Genomic DNA, 19,788 nt, shown 5'->3' on the forward strand with positions numbered 1-19,788 from the left:
ACTGAATCGTCTACAACAGTAAAAGAGCAATACACATACAAACACACACACTAGATTTATAATGTGTTATTTAATATCAGGAAATTTTGACAGTTAAATACAACTGGTTGGATGGACTAACCCTATAATCCAAACAAAATATTTAAACCAGATTCATTTTCTATTCCCTTATTCATTGTTTTACTTGCCATATATTTGTAACAAAAAATTAATATTTATAAGAGTATCTTATATGCCCATAGGCAATTATCCATAATTTAGAGGTCATCTTGTCTAGAGCATTTTGTTTATCCATAGAATGCAATGTACTCTGAGATGTGACCGTCCTCAAATGTTCTTATTGTATATCACGGATTGTGTATATTTACCAAGCAGGGAAATATAAACTTCCCAAAAGGAATACAAAGTATAACGTAAAGGAACAATACACAGACCCTTAAAAGACTCTTGAATGAACATCCCCCTTTCATTACTAGGTAGCAAAGTAGTCTTTATAAGAGCAAATCTCAGATTTACCTTCAGCTGTATTACTACAGTAAAGGGCTCACATTTTTAGTGAAGTTGAAGCTTACATGGCCCTAGGCCTCTTCGACTTAATGTACAAGATGGTTCAAGTTTCTTATATATTAGGAGAGACAAAATGTGTGGTTATCATTTAGAAAAGCCACCTAATTGTAGTAAACTCCCTTTTTATTTGACTCCTCCTTAAGCGTGGTGATAAAGGACTTTTTAAAAGTCTGCAGACCTATTCTGTCACTCTCTGAATTAGAAATTGTTAATGTGCCAATTAAGGAATAGGAGCAGAGAGATTGGTAAAAGTTGACCCAGGAGAAAGTTGCCAGGTCTAGATAGACGGCTTTATGGGCTTTTTTAACCAGTCCTTTTACCAGAGATGGTTAAACTGATTCTTGCATCTATGGAAGGGGTAGCTATGCCAGATACATTCATTATGTTGTCCAAAGTATTGCCAAATTGCTTTGCTAAACACAGACCACACATTTACTTACACCACAAAATTAAATTTTTACTTTAGAACCATGTAGGCAAAATCCAATGTTCAGTGTTGACATTACATTCCACTGCCCCTATATACAAGTGTTACCTCCCTACCCCCTTACACACAGCTAAAGCTCCTCCTACATCTATAAGACCGTGTTCATGATGGGATCTTATACAGGGGAAAAACTGACCGGAGATTGAATTGCTGTGATGTCAGTGACCCTGCCTATGAATAAACCAGTCTATAGCGTGCATTTCTGCAAAGCAAACCCGCATAGAGATATTTAAGTTAATGAGCGTTCAGTGTCCCCTGTGTACAAACCGACCAAAGTCTACAAATATGTCACTCATACTCTACCTGCTGTGTTAGAGAAGCACCTCCCTCCTGGTAATATTTAGTTACATATAAACACGCCAGTAACTTCATGCATATTACTCAGTAATACATAGCCTTTGCTATTTATTAATGCCAAATAATGGCTTTATGTTCTCTAACCTTTGGCAGCGCAATCCAGGAGTATTTTGCCAACTGATCCTTAAGAAGCCTTTACTCATTGTAGACAAGCAGGGAGCACTGTAGATCTTATTGATGCTCGAAACAGGGCAGGGGAACCCAATCCTACCCTCAGCATTGATCAAAGGTTAGGGTGGACATTTATATTTGAGATTGTAACACATATGGGCTTTCATGGCAGCTTTACGAGACAATGGCTGCAAAGGTTTAATTATCATATGCATATTCTCCTCCTTTCATTATATAGAATTGGGACTAGATATAGGTGTCCCCTATTACATCTTTTATTTGCAATTTATATACAACCTTTAGCAGTAGAATTTAGGCAATATCCAGATATACACAGAGCACTAGTGCCAGATAAGATATATAAAATGTCACTTTTTGCAGATATCCTTTTTTTTTTTTTTTTTTTTAAATCTCTTTATTTTGAAATATGAAGTTTAACAGTAGACAAGTAAGTATGGCAGTACAAACATAATGGCACAGCTTAGCAAGGATGTTACCTCAGGTGGCATGTCAGGTTAGTACAATAGTCTGAAAAAGGTGGAAGCCGGTATGAGACGTGCACTTGTGTTGAACCAGGTGTGACGCTGCCATGAGGTACTGAGTAAAGATGGGAAGAGTATTACAGCATGCCGGGTAGTGGGGTCGCGGGGTGCGAGTACCAACTTCCTCAGATTTTATGAAAGGGAGCTACTTTGTTGTTCTGGAGACTAGTGATATATTCCATACAGGACACAAACCAGATGCGGTTGACTACCTCCCATCACATTATGAGGGAATCATCTGGTCAGTGGCTTTATCAAGTTGAGGGATGGGGGCACACAGGAGAAGATTAGCAGGGGTCAAGGTGAGGGTGAGCCCAGTGACGTCTGCGATGAGGGAACCGATATCGGCACAGAAGGAAGACAACACTGGGCACGTCCTCCATATGTGTATAAAAGTCTCCCGCTGGCCACATTGCCGCCAGCATGTGTCTGAGGTGTTAGGAAACATGGTGTGGAGGCGGGCAGGAACCAGTTACCATCTCGTTAGGGTTTTATAGGAATTTTGTTTAATAGCTACACCGATGGAGCATTTGGAAATCCGAGTATGTATTGTGTCCCATTGTTCGTCGCTAAGGGAATTGCCCAGGTCAGCTTCCCAGGCCGCAATGAAAGGGGCTGGTGGAGGGTCCGATGGGGCCAGGTCAGAATGCTAGAGGAGGGAGATGGCACCTTTGCAGTTAGCATTGTATATACAATGTCGCTCGAACTGGGAAAGGCGTTGTTGAGGAGCGGACAGTTGAGAGGACCGAATAAAATGTCGGATTTGGAGGTATCGGTAAAAGCTTGACTTGGGGATGTGTTGTCCAGTTATAGTTAACAGTATATCAACAAAGATTACTTCTTTCACTCCCAAAATTAAGAAAACTATGCCTATAAAACTTAAAGACCTATATGTTGAACTTACAGAAATTGAAATCCATACAAATGAAAATACAGTTATTTAATATCTAGATGTGGCAATTATTCTGCATTATGTTACACCAACTTGACACCACATGAGCAGTTGTGTGTATAGGGTCCTTCTGAAAAGGATATTCTTACTATGTGGTATTTTCACTCCTTTTCCTGATAACCAGTTTAAGAAACACAAACACTGATTCATACTAATGTGAGTAGCTGAAGTTAGGAGGCAACTGCTACTCAGGCTGTGGTCTAAGATATTGGTAGAGAAGACGAAACATGTATCTGCACCTGTACTCGAAATAAGAAAATTTTGCTTTTTTGCCACCATACTCCTGAAATGACTGCATACTACCCACCCTCTAGTACACAATGTGACAAAACGAGTGTGATATGTGAATTATAGCAAATACTTTTTATAGCCTTCTTTTGTTTCCCCAGCTCACCAGACTATAACTGCATTGTCCAATAACATGTGGCTAAGGGGACATTGTAGTTCAGTGTACATATGTATATTGTTTATTGTATATTGATAACTTGAAGTAAGGTTGCTATTCATTGTATTTAAAGTAAAGCCAGGGGGATTATGGGTAGGGATCAGGTTGCCATGTGCCTGAGTAGGAAAACTAATTAGTGTCCATTGTTCTCACCAGGCTAGTCAAGACAGGCCATCTAACAGGGGAGGTTCTCTGAAAGGACAGCTCATCTTCACTCCCCTGTCCAACCCCCCCCCCCCCTTTAGTCCAGCACTGACCAATGGTTAAGTAGAATAGACGCAGGGGTTTGCCCAGGGAGGGGAAAGACTGTGGAAATTAGACCTGTGATATATAAGGAACAACTCCAGGGGGGAGGGGTGCTCATGCTTGGATTTCATTCAGGAAGGTGCAAGATGGAGTTTTGAATTGTCGTTTTCTAACTCAAGTCTATATATGCAGCTGAGAGGGATCCATGGGTCATGAAGTCTGGACAGCAGGTGACTATATCTCCTTAAGTTATTGGGGTAAGGGACAGATGATGTGGTAAATCTGACTGGCATTTATTTACTGTGTGTATATAATATTCTAGTGTTGTTTGTATAACAATAAATATACTGTTGTATTTTTATAACTGCATTTTGCCTGAGTGACCATACGAATCCTAGAAGGTACTGGGTAGCACTGGGCCAGATAAACCCGGTATCTTCACATTTTTGGTGGCAAGCAGTGGGGTCACTCAGTCCCAGGTCTTCTCTGGGTAGAGCTGCAGGGGAACTGTATCGTGATACATTCCAGGGCTCTGCAAAGCAGTTAGCACTAGAAACCAGTTACCACATTATCCTGAACTTACTCCTAAAGGCTTTAAGGTAGAAAGTGTCACGAAAAGCGCTGTGGGCTTTAGGCGAGGGAAGATGCCGCCTAAGTGCCGATTTGATAAGGGGAAGCGCACCCCGCCAGAGGAGAGCAGAAGATGGAACCGTGTCTCAAAGAGAGGAAATCACAGTGAGGTGATCCCTGGAAGTAAAATGGGTGTGAGCTCTAGGAACAAGAGAGCAGATCACAGCCCAGTGTTGAAAAAGTTCCCAAAGGAAGGGATGAAGCAGTCCAGTACAACCAGGAGAAAGGTGTACTGGGATGAAGGACTGTGGGAGTGTCTGCAGGATGGGGATATGGATGTGTTGCACCACCCCACCACAATGCAGCACATTTTGGATTATTGGGATGAGGAGTGCCCAAAGATTATTATGTGGGAAGGAGCCAGTCTACAGGAGAAATTGGAGAACCTGTTGGATGTGTTCCTAATGTTGAAAGAGGAGGCAAGTGCCTGTAATTTTCAGGATGAACCAGCATGGGATGATTTTACACATGAAGTTATTTGTACTATGCAGAATCTGGCCAAGGGAGAATCCAGATACAACAATAATCAGCAGTACAAACAAGACGTAAATGGACTATTACAGCACAGGGACATGCCTGATGAATCCCCTGCAAATGTATTAATAGAATCTGTCCCATTAGCAGATTCTACAGATCCACTAGAGACAATGAGTATGGAGGAGCTGATAGTGGAATGCCAGATCCGGGGTGTACCTTACCTGTACAGCACACACATGGATATCCTGAAACGTTTGTTAAAAGATCAGGAGAATCCCATCAATGCCTTTAGTGTTTATAGAAAATGGATGCTCACTTTAGGTCCCCACATACCTCTCTGGGAACAAATGCAATGTCTGCAACAGAGTTTTGAAGAAGCAGAGGATGAGGTATGGCGGCAAGGATTTACGGACACTGAAATGTGGCAGGATCAGTGTTATCGAGTGAATACTGAAAAATGCCAATTGGAATATCTTTTATCACACTCTAAAAAGATGGCTGCTCAGTCTGTTAATCAGGGGGAGGTCCATCCCAGTGGATTAAATACAGTTGCCCAAGCTACTATCTTGGGGGAGACTGGAGAAGAACTGCTTGGTGAGGATGTTGTACCTCTGACTACTCAGAAAGGATTAGGAGAAATTCTCCCATTTGGTGACTTGGATCGAAAAGAGCTACCAAGTAAGTACCATGTAGTAGCATCTTCTGATAATTTGCCAGTGTTATTGGAACCTGAGACTGTGTCTGAGTTAGAACAGAATTACAGAAAAGACCAGTTATCCATCCCTGTTGTGCCTGAAAAGAATTTGTTTAAGGAAGTAACGCAGGATACCGCATGTGTGCTCTCCGGGGCAAGTGATGTACAGCTTTACCCAATTGTGACAGAAGAGAATCATAAACTTGCGCAACATATGATCTCAGCAGAAATCATGTTTACAGACTGTAGGACAGAATTAATGGGAGAGGATAAAGGAATTGTCATGTCAGAGGCCACTACCATGGGGCCCTGGGAAAATTACACTTATGCCTTCCCCTATGCAGAATTGGCAGATGAGGAGATGTTGACTGAGTGGGTGTCTGAGAGGGCACCAGTACAGCAAGATTCACCAGCCCCACCAGCTTTGATGCATCGCACTCCAGCTCCAAATCTGGGAATCCAGGACCCAATACCAGAGGCCTGCACTGGACCATCCACTTTGCTTTGCTGCCAGGAGGACAAGTCTGTGTCCAATGAGGATTCACACTACCCCGATGCGCCAGAGGCGAGGGAAGTAGTGCAACAGTTGGATGTGGTAGCAGGGGAGGGGAGATGCACACAAACATACTTACAGGGGCACCCACATGTGGTTTGGGAGGGGGACAGAGGATTCCCCATAAGCAAAGAATTAATGGAGCCCCCACGCTTGCCTGCCACTGGGCAGTTGTCCCTTGAGTGTTTGGGGGAGGGGGGATTGGATCTTTGCCAGAAACAAACGGACAAGGTGCCAGAAAGTTTTCCTGCCACTTGGCAGTTTTCCCTCGGATATGTGGGGGAGGGGAGCATGGCCTCCAGAAACAAAGGACAGGCCAAGGGACTATTTGCAGTTGGGCAATTAAGGGTGGACAAGGCACCCAAGGGATGTTGGACTACAACTCTCCTACCATGGATGTGTGCACCGGAGTGGCCCAGTTTTATTGTTGACTCATCTTATGACACAGGGCAGCATAAACCCCCACTCCAGCTGGGTGGGAAGATATGCCTGCAGCCATGGGACCCTGGTGGGAGAAAGAGGAACTGTGTACTGCTGTCTACCTTACCATCAGACCCAGGAGAAACCACAGCAGGCCAGAATATTTGGACTTGTAAGAAATGATTACTTGGGGCTAGGGAGCCACTGGGAAACAAGGGCTAAAAAAAGTAGGGGAGGAATGTGACAAAACGAGTGTGATATGTGAATTATAGCAAATACTTTTTATAGCCTTCTTTTGTTTCCCCAGCTCACCAGACTATAACTGCATTGTCCAATAACATGTGGCTAAGGGGACATTGTAGTTCAGTGTACATATGTATATTGTTTATTGTATATTGATAACTTGAAGTAAGGTTGCTATTCATTGTATTTAAAGTAAAGCCAGGGGGATTATGGGTAGGGATCAGGTTGCCATGTGCCTGAGTAGGAAAACTAATTAGTGTCCATTGTTCTCACCAGGCTAGTCAAGACAGGCCATCTAACAGGGGAGGTTCTCTGAAAGGACAGCTCATCTTCACTCCCCTGTCCAACCCCCCCCCTTTAGTCCAGCACTGACCAATGGTTAAGTAGAATAGACGCAGGGGTTTGCCCAGGGAGGGGAAAGACTGTGGAAATTAGACCTGTGATATATAAGGAACAACTCCAGGGGGGAGGGGTGCTCATGCTTGGATTTCATTCAGGAAGGTGCAAGATGGAGTTTTGAATTGTCGTTTTCTAACTCAAGTCTATATATGCAGCTGAGAGGGATCCATGGGTCATGAAGTCTGGACAGCAGGTGACTATATCTCCTTAAGTTATTGGGGTAAGGGACAGATGATGTGGTAAATCTGACTGGCATTTATTTACTGTGTGTATATAATATTCTAGTGTTGTTTGTATAACAATAAATATACTGTTGTATTTTTATAACTGCATTTTGCCTGAGTGACCATACGAATCCTAGAAGGTACTGGGTAGCACTGGGCCAGATAAACCCGGTATCTTCACACACAATATTTATTGTAGAGATAGTGGTGTCCAGGATCTTTATTTCACATATACTGGTAATGCCCAAAACAGCCGCTTGACAATATTGTATATCTTTTGGGCTTTCAAAGTCAAGAAAGCTTGAATGTCATATACTTACAGCAGCCAGGTGCGCAGAAGCATCTAAATTGATAAATGGGAAAAATGTATAATTGATGTAAAGGGCATTACGTTTCTAGCAGAGCCACAGGCTGGAATATAGAGTAAGAGAATGACTGTAGTTTCTACTTACCTTTTGGTTATTTACTTTCACATGTACATTAAACCATATGGTCCAAGAGTAGGCCCATTTGTATCTTGCGTATAAAACATTTTTTCTTAAAGTTCTCTTTAATTGGGATTTTCAGACAACAAAAAGAAAAAGTAAACAATAACATCTTATCTAACTAACCCACCTTTCTAAACTTGTCACTATAAACAGTTCAGGTTGATATCGTGTGAACCATTGAAGTCAGAAGGCCATAGCAGATCTTTCGAGCAATATCTTAATTTAGAGCATCATATTCTACTAGAAAACATGTTACCAATAAGTCAGTATCAAACATATGTGTTGAAAGGATATCATCTCAAAGTTAATCCGAATAGAACTGCACAGGGACGGAAACTAACTTCCTAACCAGCATCTCCCCAACCCTACCACACCATCCTGATGAGGGTGGATAACAAATTTTGAGTCATACCAATGGTGCCACACCTTGCGATACTTCTCCATGGCCTTCCTGTTTTCATATATGAACCGCTCTTGATTCCAAGCTTCAGTAACCAGAGTGGTCCAGTGGAGAACCCTGGGTGGCTCAGATGCCATCTAGCCCCTGGCAAGAATAACCTTAGCCAGGGAAGCCAGAGCAAATATGTATTTGAAGAGTGGCTTATCTAGACTCTCTTCCAGTGTAATACCAAATAGATAATCCTTGGGGAACAAAGGAGGGAAGACAGGTCACGTGGAGGAGATACAACTGCATATTACGCCCCAAAAGGAATGAACAACTGGGCACGTCCACAATAGACGCCAGAAAGTGCCCATGGTATCACTACACTTGGGGCAATCAGAGGTGGTGAATCATTCCATCTTGTGCAGCCTGGTTGGGGTTTAATATACCCCATGTTCTTGTTTCAGACAAGAGATGGGCATCTCTAGTACCCGCTATCACCAAACTCCACTCCTCATCTGAAAGAACACCCAGATCAGCCAACCATCTATATCGAAGCTGATCCAGTCCCCCCGAAGACACCTGAGATAACAATAAGGCATATTACACAAATATTGTCTTATAGGAGCCCACAGATCGCAATACATTTTTAACAGACGAGTCTAGGATCTGAGGCAAGCCCCTGGGAAACTAAGCACTCTTAGTGTAGTGCAGATACTGGAAGAGCCAGGAATTAAGTACTGGGAAAGTAGCACTTAGTTTTTTAAATAATCGTAAGTGACTGTCTGCATATATTTGACCAATGGTATGTACTTCCACCTTTCTCCACAGCACAGTACCCTCCAAATCCCTGAAACTAGAATTAAACCACAGGGGAGTGTTAAGGCCTTGCCCTTCACCTCCCAAGAGGGCATTTGTCACTGGCCTATAATACCTACCGTATTATAGTAGCCATCCCACAGGGTCTGTGAATGGCCAGCAGAACCTACAATGATCCAAGGGATGCTCGCTCAAAAAGTCACTGAGAGCGTTATCCAGGGAAGCACCAAGCCAAGGGACCAAATGTGTAAGCTGGGAAGCCACGGGATAAATTCTAAGATTAGGCAGTATTCCAGGACATGTGCATCGGTAGGTACAAAGGGGAAGGTTGGAGGGTATATAAGTATTTCAGCTGAACCACCAGTTTTATAAGATTAATCCTACCAGTGACTATAAGGAGGAGTTTCTGCCACATATGGCACTTGTTTTTTAAATATTTAGTCATCAGGTCAATGTTAAGTTTAACATAGTCAAATACATAGGCTGTCACCCAAATATTTGAACTTATTGGTCCACAGTAGTGAGTGACAGGATATAGCACCAGGCTGAGGTTGCCACATCCTTTAAAAAAACAAAACACCAATTTCTTCAAATTGATCTTGAGGCATGAATATTTTTCAAAGCCCTCCACCACCTCTAAAAATTGTGTCAAAGACCCATTAGAGTCCTCCAGGAAGATCAGCATGTCATCTCTGTATAGTGCTTTGCTGTCAGTGACCCTTCCCATCCTGATGCCTCCAATGTGGCAGCAGACCAAACAGGCCAGGGGTTCAATTGCTAGGGCAAACAGGGTAGGAGATAATGGACAGGCCTGACGAGTTGCCCGACCTAGTCCAAATGGGGCCGTCGTGGAGCCGTTGACCGAACAAAACTGATAAACTGGGGACCAGTATCAAAGCTCTCCAGTACATGCCAGAGATAGCACCACTCAACAGAGTCAAAGGCCTTGGCTACATAACGAGACACGACCGCTGCCCTCATCCTGGCCAACCGCGTCCTCTGAATCTGTGTAAATAATCCTTTGACATAAACACAGTCTGGTCCAGGTGGACAACCTCGTGGATGACCCCATTATGCTATAAGAATAGAGTTTTTGACAGTATTTTGGCATCAGTACTGATCAAGGAAATAGGGCGGTATGAATCGGGACACTAAGCATCCTTGCCTGGTTTAAGTATAAGGACGACTATGGCCTCAGACATGGAAGGGGGTGTGAACCACACTCCAGCAACTAGAAAATTGCTTGGGAACAAGAAATTATCTATACTGCTTAAATATAGTACTTCTATCAGAATATCATCAATTTTTGAGGCCTTACAAATGGGAAAGGAAGATATGGTTACTGCAATTTCCTCTTCAGTGATAGGTGAATTCAAGAGGTCAATCGTCTCCTGCGACAGTCGCAGGAATTTAATTCCACTAAGGTAGTCATTAAACTGGGTGGGTATATTGAGCCTGTGCTGAAAATAGATTACTGTAGTAATCGAAAAATACACCCACAATTTTGGGACCTGTAAACTGTTAGACATTACATTTATCTATAATGGCTGGGACTGTTCTCAAGGACAGTTCCTTTCTCGCTAGGCATGGCAGGTAGCTACCCCCCACATCGGCTTTAGAATATTATGTCAGGAGAAGAGAAGCCATATATACTCATGTACATGATATATAATCTGACTGTTCTTATCATACGAAAAGTTGGACCATTTAGACTGTGTCGAACCAATTGAGTCTATGTATAAAACTATAGCACGGAAGCATGTTTTAGAAAGTTTAGGCAGAATCATACTAGAATATCACACACATATTTTTGTACTTTCGTGGAATCTTATATCATTGTCAATAGTATGTACCGTATTTCCCCATGTATAAGACGCACCTTTTTCCCCAAAATTTTGGGTCTAAAAACTGGGTGCGTCTTATACAGGGGTAGTAGCGCTTACCCTGTCAGATGCTTCCTCTGTCCGGTAAAGTCTTCTTTCTTCTGTCCGTCTGATCCTGATGCTGGAAAGTCACTTAAGGTCCTCTTCGCGATGACCGGATGTGGTGCGTGAACCGCAGTTGGAACAAACACTTCCGGTTTCTGCATTTGGTGTTTTTCCAATCAGGACCTTGTCAAGGTCCTGAAAGGACATCCGGTCATCGCAAAGAGGACCTTAAGCGACTTTCCAGCATCAGGATCAGAATGGACAGAAGAAAGAAGACTTTAATGGACAGAGGAAGCATCTGACAGGGTAAGGCAGAATTGACTATAGCGTTGTCTCTCCTCTGTATATGCTGCACAATTACTCTGTGAAAAAATTGAGGATAATGTTTATCCTCAATTTTTTCACATGATTTATATAGGTTCGTCTTATACAGTGGAGCGTCATATACATGGGGAAATACGGTACTTTTTCTTGTTTTATTGAGAATATAAAGAAAAAAAAAAACTTTTAAAAAAGGCATCTCTTTTTTATCTATTTTATTTTTTAAATGTTCACTAAAGTCATTTATTTAAATAAAAATATTTTGCCTTTGAACAATTTTAGATTACACTTATGTGCTTTTCACAAAGTAGCAAATTGGCATCTGTTTATTTATACAGACATGATTACAGGGGTATTACACAAGACAGGCCAGCAAGAAATAAGTAAAATGTTGCTGGAAATATCTTTCTGACCAACAGAGTGTCACCTTGGAAATGCATTTACATTTATGGTGGAATATATAAAAAAAAAAAAAAAATTAAATAAATACATAAACTACTCCAAAACTAGAAAGCTACTGATAAAAAAAAATGTGAAAAGTGCAATTCTCATTGGTCATTTCAGAAAAACAAGAACTGCAGGCAATCATATTGAAGCAAAGTACTCGTATGGGGCATGGTAGGGTGGGGAGAGAAAGATATAGTAACTAGTTCAATTTGTAAGACAGAGAGAATTCTGTATTTTGCACAAGTTATTACACAGCACACCACTGTAAAATAAAAATGCAACTACCTATGTATATACACAGTAAATCAACAGTCTCTATTGCTGATCTTTGACTATTATATAAGGCTCGAGTCCTTGAGCAGAGAAGGAGTCTGAAACCATTTTCTCCAGTGTGTCCCCATCACCACCTCATTTATGTATAAAGCAAATATGAATAGCTCAGCAATTATCTGACACCCTACAAATGTAATGTCTTTCGGGAGCATTCTACCATCATTTCTTTATGCACAATCACAGCCATTTCCCAGCATCATTCCACAATCATAGAAAGTTTAGAATCTGCAAAAAAAATAATAAACTAGGGAAGTACTTTTACGTGATCAAGGAAATGTGAGACGGAAACTAAACCCTGCACTGAAGTGAAGCTTGATCTGCCCACTGTACTCAAGCATGAAGATCCATAAATGTGTGACCTACACTAATATTCTGCTGGGTAAGAAAGCCATGCCTGGCACGCCAAAAGTGAGCGGGAGAACTAACGCTAGCCTTCCTGTGGGTAATTTGTCAATCCGAATAGAACATATTTTGTGCCACTACACACTATGTAAATAGATATATGGATAATTCTTGTTTGTTCAATGGGACCTAATCCTAAAATGAAAATACCCTGGGTTCTCATTTTGTAAATGCCATAAAATGCGGTATGATAGTTTGCAGTTCCATACAAAATAAAATGATCCATTGACAGCTATGTGGGTCAGCTTCAAACTGTAACTTACCTTATCTGTTTGTCATGATTTTCAAGTAAGGTGTTTCTTTTTATTGCATTACATTATACAATCCGTTATATTATTAGAACAATTTATATCACCATGCAGCGTTTTATTTTCTTTGCTGGCAAATAATGGATCGGGTGTAAAATATGCCTAATGTAATTCAATTTAGTCTTAGGGCCAAAGCATACGTGAATTTTATCATTGTATTTTTTCATTATATCCCTATTGCTGAACACTCCAGACTTTTTTTTTTTATTCACAGTGCAAAACACCCATGTGACAAGTCAGGTTTTTTATTGATTCTCTATTATTTTTTTAGAGCAACAAATCACTCACGTGTCTTGGCTGTTATAATACACAAGTAGTAGTTTTGGCAAACTTTCTTTAATTTATTAATCAACTTTTGGGTATACTTTTTTATGACCGTAAGGAAAGCTGTTTTGTGGGAGGAATCTGCTTGTTAGACTGATTGCACATAGTCGAGTGGTTGGATACAGGCGTGAAGGTGTAATATTGGCTCTAGTAACTAAATCTATGGATATCATTAATTATGAAAACTATGGCAGGTGTTCACCACAATTATTGGTGATAATTAGACCATTCTGGGACATGTGCCACAATGCAAAACACTGGCACAACATCCGGATTTGTCCAGTTTGGCCACCCAAGCATGGTCAAATTAGAATCCAATCCTGAAGCTCAGCATTTGGGGTAAGCGGTATGATATGCCCATGTGTGGCAAACATAAAATGAAGCAGCAAGAAATTAAGCAGATAAGCTGTAAGTATATGAACAAGGGCAAAATATATTGCTATCTTTAGCATGGTTGAGGAATGACCAAAAACAGCACATCCTAGTAAAAATGATTGTTATCTCACTCTGCGACATCCCTAGTCATGAAAGAGAAGGATATATTACTACCCCAATCATGTATTATATTAACTTATATTCTACAATCTTATCATTAAGCCACCATAAAGCACATTACATATTCAACAGCAATGTTACTTAAGCAAGGTCCACGTAAATTACAGTCATGACATATGCTATACATATCTTTATAATCGTTAACAGTTTTTAAAATTGTATATGCCAATACAAGTGACATTAATATATGCCTAAATATTATCTGTACCAACAGTAAAGCTGGGTACACTCCTAAGCAATCTTACTTGAGAAGCAATTTCATTAACGTTTTCACCAACATCTGAAAGTCCCTATGAGCATGCCGAATCATGTGTACACACCTACACAATTACCTTTAGATCTGTGAACTTTATCTCTCATAAGCATCTGCTGAAAAGATCAGGAATCTGTACACTCTACAGATATCTGCCAACACTGCTGGTCGTGAGTATATACACACTTCCACATTTGCCTGACATCGTTCCATTGCTGATCGTGATTTTTTTGGAAGCTTTTAGAAACCCAAATTAACAGATACAATGTGTTTTGGTAGATAAAACATGATTGTGGGAGCATGCACACTCTCGTAATATCTATAACAAATTGTTGTGAATCTATGATATACATGATAACTGCATAGATGTGTACCCAGCTTAAGTTCCGATATCATGGTCCTTAATGAGTGATTTCTGATGTCACCACTATCATGTTCACTAGGAAAACTTTTGTATTCTAAGGAATAATACACCCATGAATGTAAATGATTATAGATATTAGATTTCTGAGACCAGTATAGATGTATTCAGCCTTCAACTTTGTAATTTGAATTTCAGATACAAACACGTATTTACTAAATACTAAACACACTGGAGCTGATGCAGAGTTGACCGCAGTTGCGATCACTAAGAAAGCAGCAATTGTGGGCATATACAAACCTGCAACTATCGCAAGATGCATGCAGGTCTACGCCAGTAGCCTATGCACCCGGTTTATGCCAGGCATACATCACATGCACTTATGTCCATGTTCCTAACGATTTGTTTTGTCTATCAGGGAAAAATAAATATTTGCAAACCTGCATATGTGAAAGAAGTTTGTTTAAACACGCACACAAAAGCATAATATATGCACGTGCAACAAAGAAACCACCAACCTACCAGCGGCAGTGGAGCATTTGCAAACAGCCAACTACAAGCAGGTCGCTCTTGCTGGCGACAGTCATCATAATCCATTATTTGCACATGTCCTTGACCACCCAGCCTGCACCCATTCGCAATAGTGCGAACATGTCCTTACTGTACTTTGCATTCATTAGAACTCTTCTTCCTGTCTCTTGAGGATCCAGAATCACGTAAGCCTATATAGGTGCATATGAGTGCAACCATGTTTCTGGCCACGCACAAAGTGATTTCACCCAAGATATGCTACGCAAACTGGAGTTTACTCACTCTGCATTAGCCCCGTTGTGAATTTGATATACTATCTCATGTGCATTCACAGTTGTCCGCTGTCTATTTTGCAGTAGTGTACAGCAACACACCGATTCTAGTTCATTATTGGAAAGAAATAAAACAACAACAGATGACTGCTATCACATAACTATCATTCCAAGGCAAACTTAGGTAAAATAAACAAATAATGGCTTGACAATTCTAGCACTCATGGGGCATATTCAATTGTCGCGGTTTTCAGCGGCATTAAAACTACTACCATTATTACGGTAATAGTTAGCTGGATTTCAGCTCGCGGCTTAGGGAGCTGCAAGCTGAAATACAGCGAGAAAACTACCGTAATAACTGTAATAGTGCGCGGAGCGCGAGATTTTCAGCGTTTCCGCCAACAATTGAATATGCCCCATAAAGTATACACTATGAAAGAGTAAACGGTTTTTCCAGCACTCTTACCTACAATACTGGGGTACAATGTAATGTATCCATAATATATTTGCTTATTATAAATAATAATATGCATGCTCACGCACAAAATAAAAAAATATTCTGTTAGGGCTATCGTTTAACAACAAAAAGTAAATTTCATGCGTTCTAGCAACCATGTAAACATGCCTTTATACAAATGCTTGCGCAACACACTCACTTTGCCTCCCTTTTTACTTGGGCGCTGAACCACTTCCACGCGTGATCACCACCACGAAGACAAGCTGAAAAATCTCCAGGTGATTATAAAACATAAAATAAATTTTTTAAAAAAAATAGAATATTGATTTTTAGGACTCTCACTGATTGTTGCCTGCACTATACACATACAGAAGATGTGCAAGACTGTGAGTGTAAAAGCTATTACTATGGGCAGCAAAAGGTAGTAGTATAGGACTTCCTTGACACTGGTTATATTTTGCGATCAGTATTCATAAAATCAAATTAAAATCTCCCCACCCCACCAAATAAAAAATCAGGAAGCTGCCCATGTATCCTGTGAGCTGCACAGATATCCTAAGAAGCCAATTTGAGAGGACCCGGCCGGAAGGAAGGAAGAAAGAGAGGAAGAGACACAGGATGTGTGCATTCCAAGCCTCGATCTCGTTGTGCTTAGCCTTTACTAAGTCATGTGACTAATCCAGCTTACTCACTTTCTGGGACTTGGAGTTTTATAGCACGTCCCACTTCGTTAACGCACATGGCTGTAGTCAGGATGAAAGACCACAACTCCCAAGATTCATTGCGATAAAACTTTCATTTGTTGAAACAGGATTTCATTTCAAAATCTGTAGGCTGCACATTTCACCAAATTAAGTAGTATTTTGAAGCGATGATTTTGGTGTAACTAAAGTGTCATATGCTATACGTGGATTTATGAACTGGTGTGTGTACAGGAAATATTTTTAAGCGGTCTGAAAACTATCGCTTTAAACTATGAGGGAGCTGGTCACGTTGAGACCTATAGATTTGTAGGAGCTTTTACATACACTGCCGTATGACCCAACATAAGGATAACACGTACTTGCAAGCATTTCAGTATACTTTCGAAGGACACTTGGATACACCGAAAAAAAATGTTTTTTGCAAAAGAAAAATAGAACACTGAATTAAATATCATTTAAATTAAAATTGTCTTAAAATAAACTAGATAGAAAACCACAAGACAAAGCAAATGTAATGCAAGCACACAATGTTGCAAATCGTCTATAATGTAACTGGTAAACAATTTTATTTAGTTAACTGGATTGAACGTTCCCATCCCATCACCCCATTTCTCTCCCTCATTTTTGCTTTCTTCTTTCTTTTCTCGTTATTATTAACATAAAAATGATTTCAGGTTATGTCGTTGATCTGTATTGTAAAAGACTTTTATTTATCTTGGTTGTACCATTTCATCAATAAAATGTAATTTAATTTTAAAGAAATGCTGCAAATCCAATGAGGGCCATGACCAGTAAAACAAGTTTTGCTGTCTTAAGGCTGCAACGTTTGTATGCAGTGTAATTTATACAACTATGTTATTGAATAGATTGATATCAGAATTTCAACACGTGATCCATGGGTGCTGATTGGTAATTAAAGTTGTAGTTGGTAATTATGATGTAAAAATAATACTAAAACGCTCTTATTCTAAAGACACTTTTCTACATATAAAGTATTTGGATACAGAAACCCCGGCACACCTGGATCTCTCCATGTTGGATTCTTTAGGGCTCCTGAATTCACAATCGATGGTTCAAGTGCTCCCTTGTGTGAACAACAATAGTGATCCATATCCAGATAGAGATTACTCTACAATACTCTTCACATGTATCTAATCCTGTATTGCAGTGATAATACCATGTACCTGTGCTAAGGGGGATGGTGCATTTATGTGAGTGTTCCGATGTCTAATTATCTTCTTGGGACTTTTCTACATATATCTAACTATCATCCATAGTTATGGAGCTTCCTTAGAATGTAATAACTGTTATTTTAAGACTCAGCATCAATGAACATTTACCTTGAAAACCCAGTCATTAGAATATACAGTATAACGAGCATTGCATCCAAATTTCCAATATATTATATTGGAAATAAGTCCATTTCAAGTGACAGTAATTTCCAGTGACTATAGTGTGAACATTTCACCAATCATTAAATAAACAGGAATACATGAATTTTACATTTCATTTTAATATACACCAGTACATCCACTAATTATGCCTAAAACCAACAATTAACTATACAGTGCCTGTGTAACTCTGATAAACTAATTTGAGATGACTAGAAAGAAGAGTCATCTATCCCATGTACCTATGGCGGAGCTGTCAAATTCAAACTGCACCTTTATGTTCTAGCTTCCATGCAGTGAGACATATTGGCGAGAGTAAAGAGTCACCAGTGACTGAACAAACCACAAGGGCAGTGTAAGTGAGATATACCACGCTATTATACACTGTCCACAGGCTGTATAGGTAATATGTTTCTTTGGAATTACCTATAGAACTGTCACCTCAGAGGCATTCTCCATCTTGTCAGCCTCCATATTGCCTAGCAACATTCATTTCCACAAACACAACTGACCGTTCATATAGAAAGGAAAAGAGTCATTATTTTATCAGATAAGCTGCTATGCAGAACTGTTAAAAAATGTTTAAATCAGCTGTGTGATTTACATAAACTGTTGCCAAAACCCTGAAAAGCAGTGAATACTGACATCAAACTTCTATTAAATGTGTTTAATTTATTGCATGAGAGGATTAAGTGACTAATGAAACACCTAGGAAACGCCTGTAAACTTACTACTACAGTTATTAAAGAGATATTGCAATCCAAAGCATAAGAGACCTTGCAAAACAAGCCACTATAGTAGTGAATGTGATAGATAAAGCTAATTAGAGCAACTTTTGCAACTACAAAAGATTTGTTTCACACATATTTGGAACCAGAATATCACAGCGACAGTGACTGTAAAGACTATAGTAGTGGTGTGTTTGCTTTTATATTTCACAGGTGTGCTCTGTTTTTCTTGTATGAACATTTTTTCTTTTTAGTAAGAGCACATCATATATCCAACTGGCATTGAGTAATATGTATGTGGCTTAGTGGTTAGCACTTCTGCCTCACAGAACTAGGGTCATGAGTTCAATTCCCGACCATGGCCTTATCTGTGTGGAGTTTGTATGTTCTCCCCGTGTTTGCGTGGGTTTTCTTCCGGGTGCTCCGGTTTCCTCCCACACTCCAAAAAATACTAGTAGGTTAATTGATTGCTATTAAATTGCCCTTAGTCTCTCTCGGTCTGTGTGTGCATGTATGTTAGGGGATTTAGATTGTAAGCTCCAATGGGGCAGGGACTGATGTGAGTGAGTTCTCTGTACAACGCTGCGGAATTATTGGTGCTATATAAATAAATAAAGGATGATGATAACTAGAAAACTGTGTTCATATGGTATATGTTGATAGTCATTCTTTGTCCAGAAATATTTTAGTGACATATTGTTTCCGCATAACAAATCTGATGTCACTTAACTTTTTTAGTGTCCTACTTGTATTGGGGACCTAAGGGTTCTCTGCCTACTGCTGTGTCGTGATTGAAAGAAGAGCATCCAGAGACCAGGTACGATCGGCACGACACTCACCTACTTCTAGGAGTGTCATACAAGTAGCGTTTGAAGTTGAATTAGGCTCACAGTCAGCAGAAGCTTTCAGAGAAAAATGGCTGCCCGGCCTTTATTTTTGTTAAACTATTTTTTTTCTGACATCGTCGGGCTGTCCCTGGTTAAAGGGGACGGCCCCGACAATTACTATAGTAGAAAGGCAGCATGACAGCAAATCTGCTTTCTCTCAGCTGCCTGTCAGTGCGGATGCGGTTCTTAGTCTGGTCTCGTGAGATTACCACATGTCACAAGACAGTGTCACCTTGCACTGACAGGCAGCTAACAGCAAGCGGATTTGCTGCCAGGCTGCTTGTCATGTAGAAGACTTCTGTGACTGAAGTGAGAGGGTGGATAATCGGAGGTGATGAAAATGACAGCAGGGAGGGAGGCAATGAGAAATATGATTTCAAGCTATAGCCCCTACCTGCATATAGTGAGCTATAGCCCCTACCTGCATATAGTGAGGCCTTAAGGACATAGGTAATTCCTTTGTAAGAATTTATAGCAATAACACCTTTAGAGAACCTTTTGTCAGGGACTGTATCAAAAAGGGAAATGACTCAAGTTTGCATTCTCCTAG

At 40.3% G+C, this 19,788-nt stretch overlaps 1 protein-coding gene across 1 annotated transcript in view; it reads right to left on the reverse strand.

The window, feature by feature from the left end:
• The window catches only part of ARB2A (ARB2 cotranscriptional regulator A), a 342,205-nt gene extending 326,062 nt beyond the window's left edge, over window positions 1-16,143 (reverse strand). Inside the window, exon 1 of the mRNA XM_075180973.1 lies at window positions 15,728-16,143. The gene's annotated coding sequence lies outside the window, so the exon portion shown is untranslated. The remainder of the gene's footprint in view (window positions 1-15,727) is intronic.
• Between the last annotated feature and the right edge of the window lie 3,645 nt (window positions 16,144-19,788).

The sequence above is a fragment of the Mixophyes fleayi genome, chromosome 1 (genome assembly GCF_038048845.1).
Source record: "Mixophyes fleayi isolate aMixFle1 chromosome 1, aMixFle1.hap1, whole genome shotgun sequence".
In the NCBI taxonomy this organism is placed as follows: Eukaryota; Metazoa; Chordata; class Amphibia; order Anura; family Limnodynastidae; genus Mixophyes; species Mixophyes fleayi.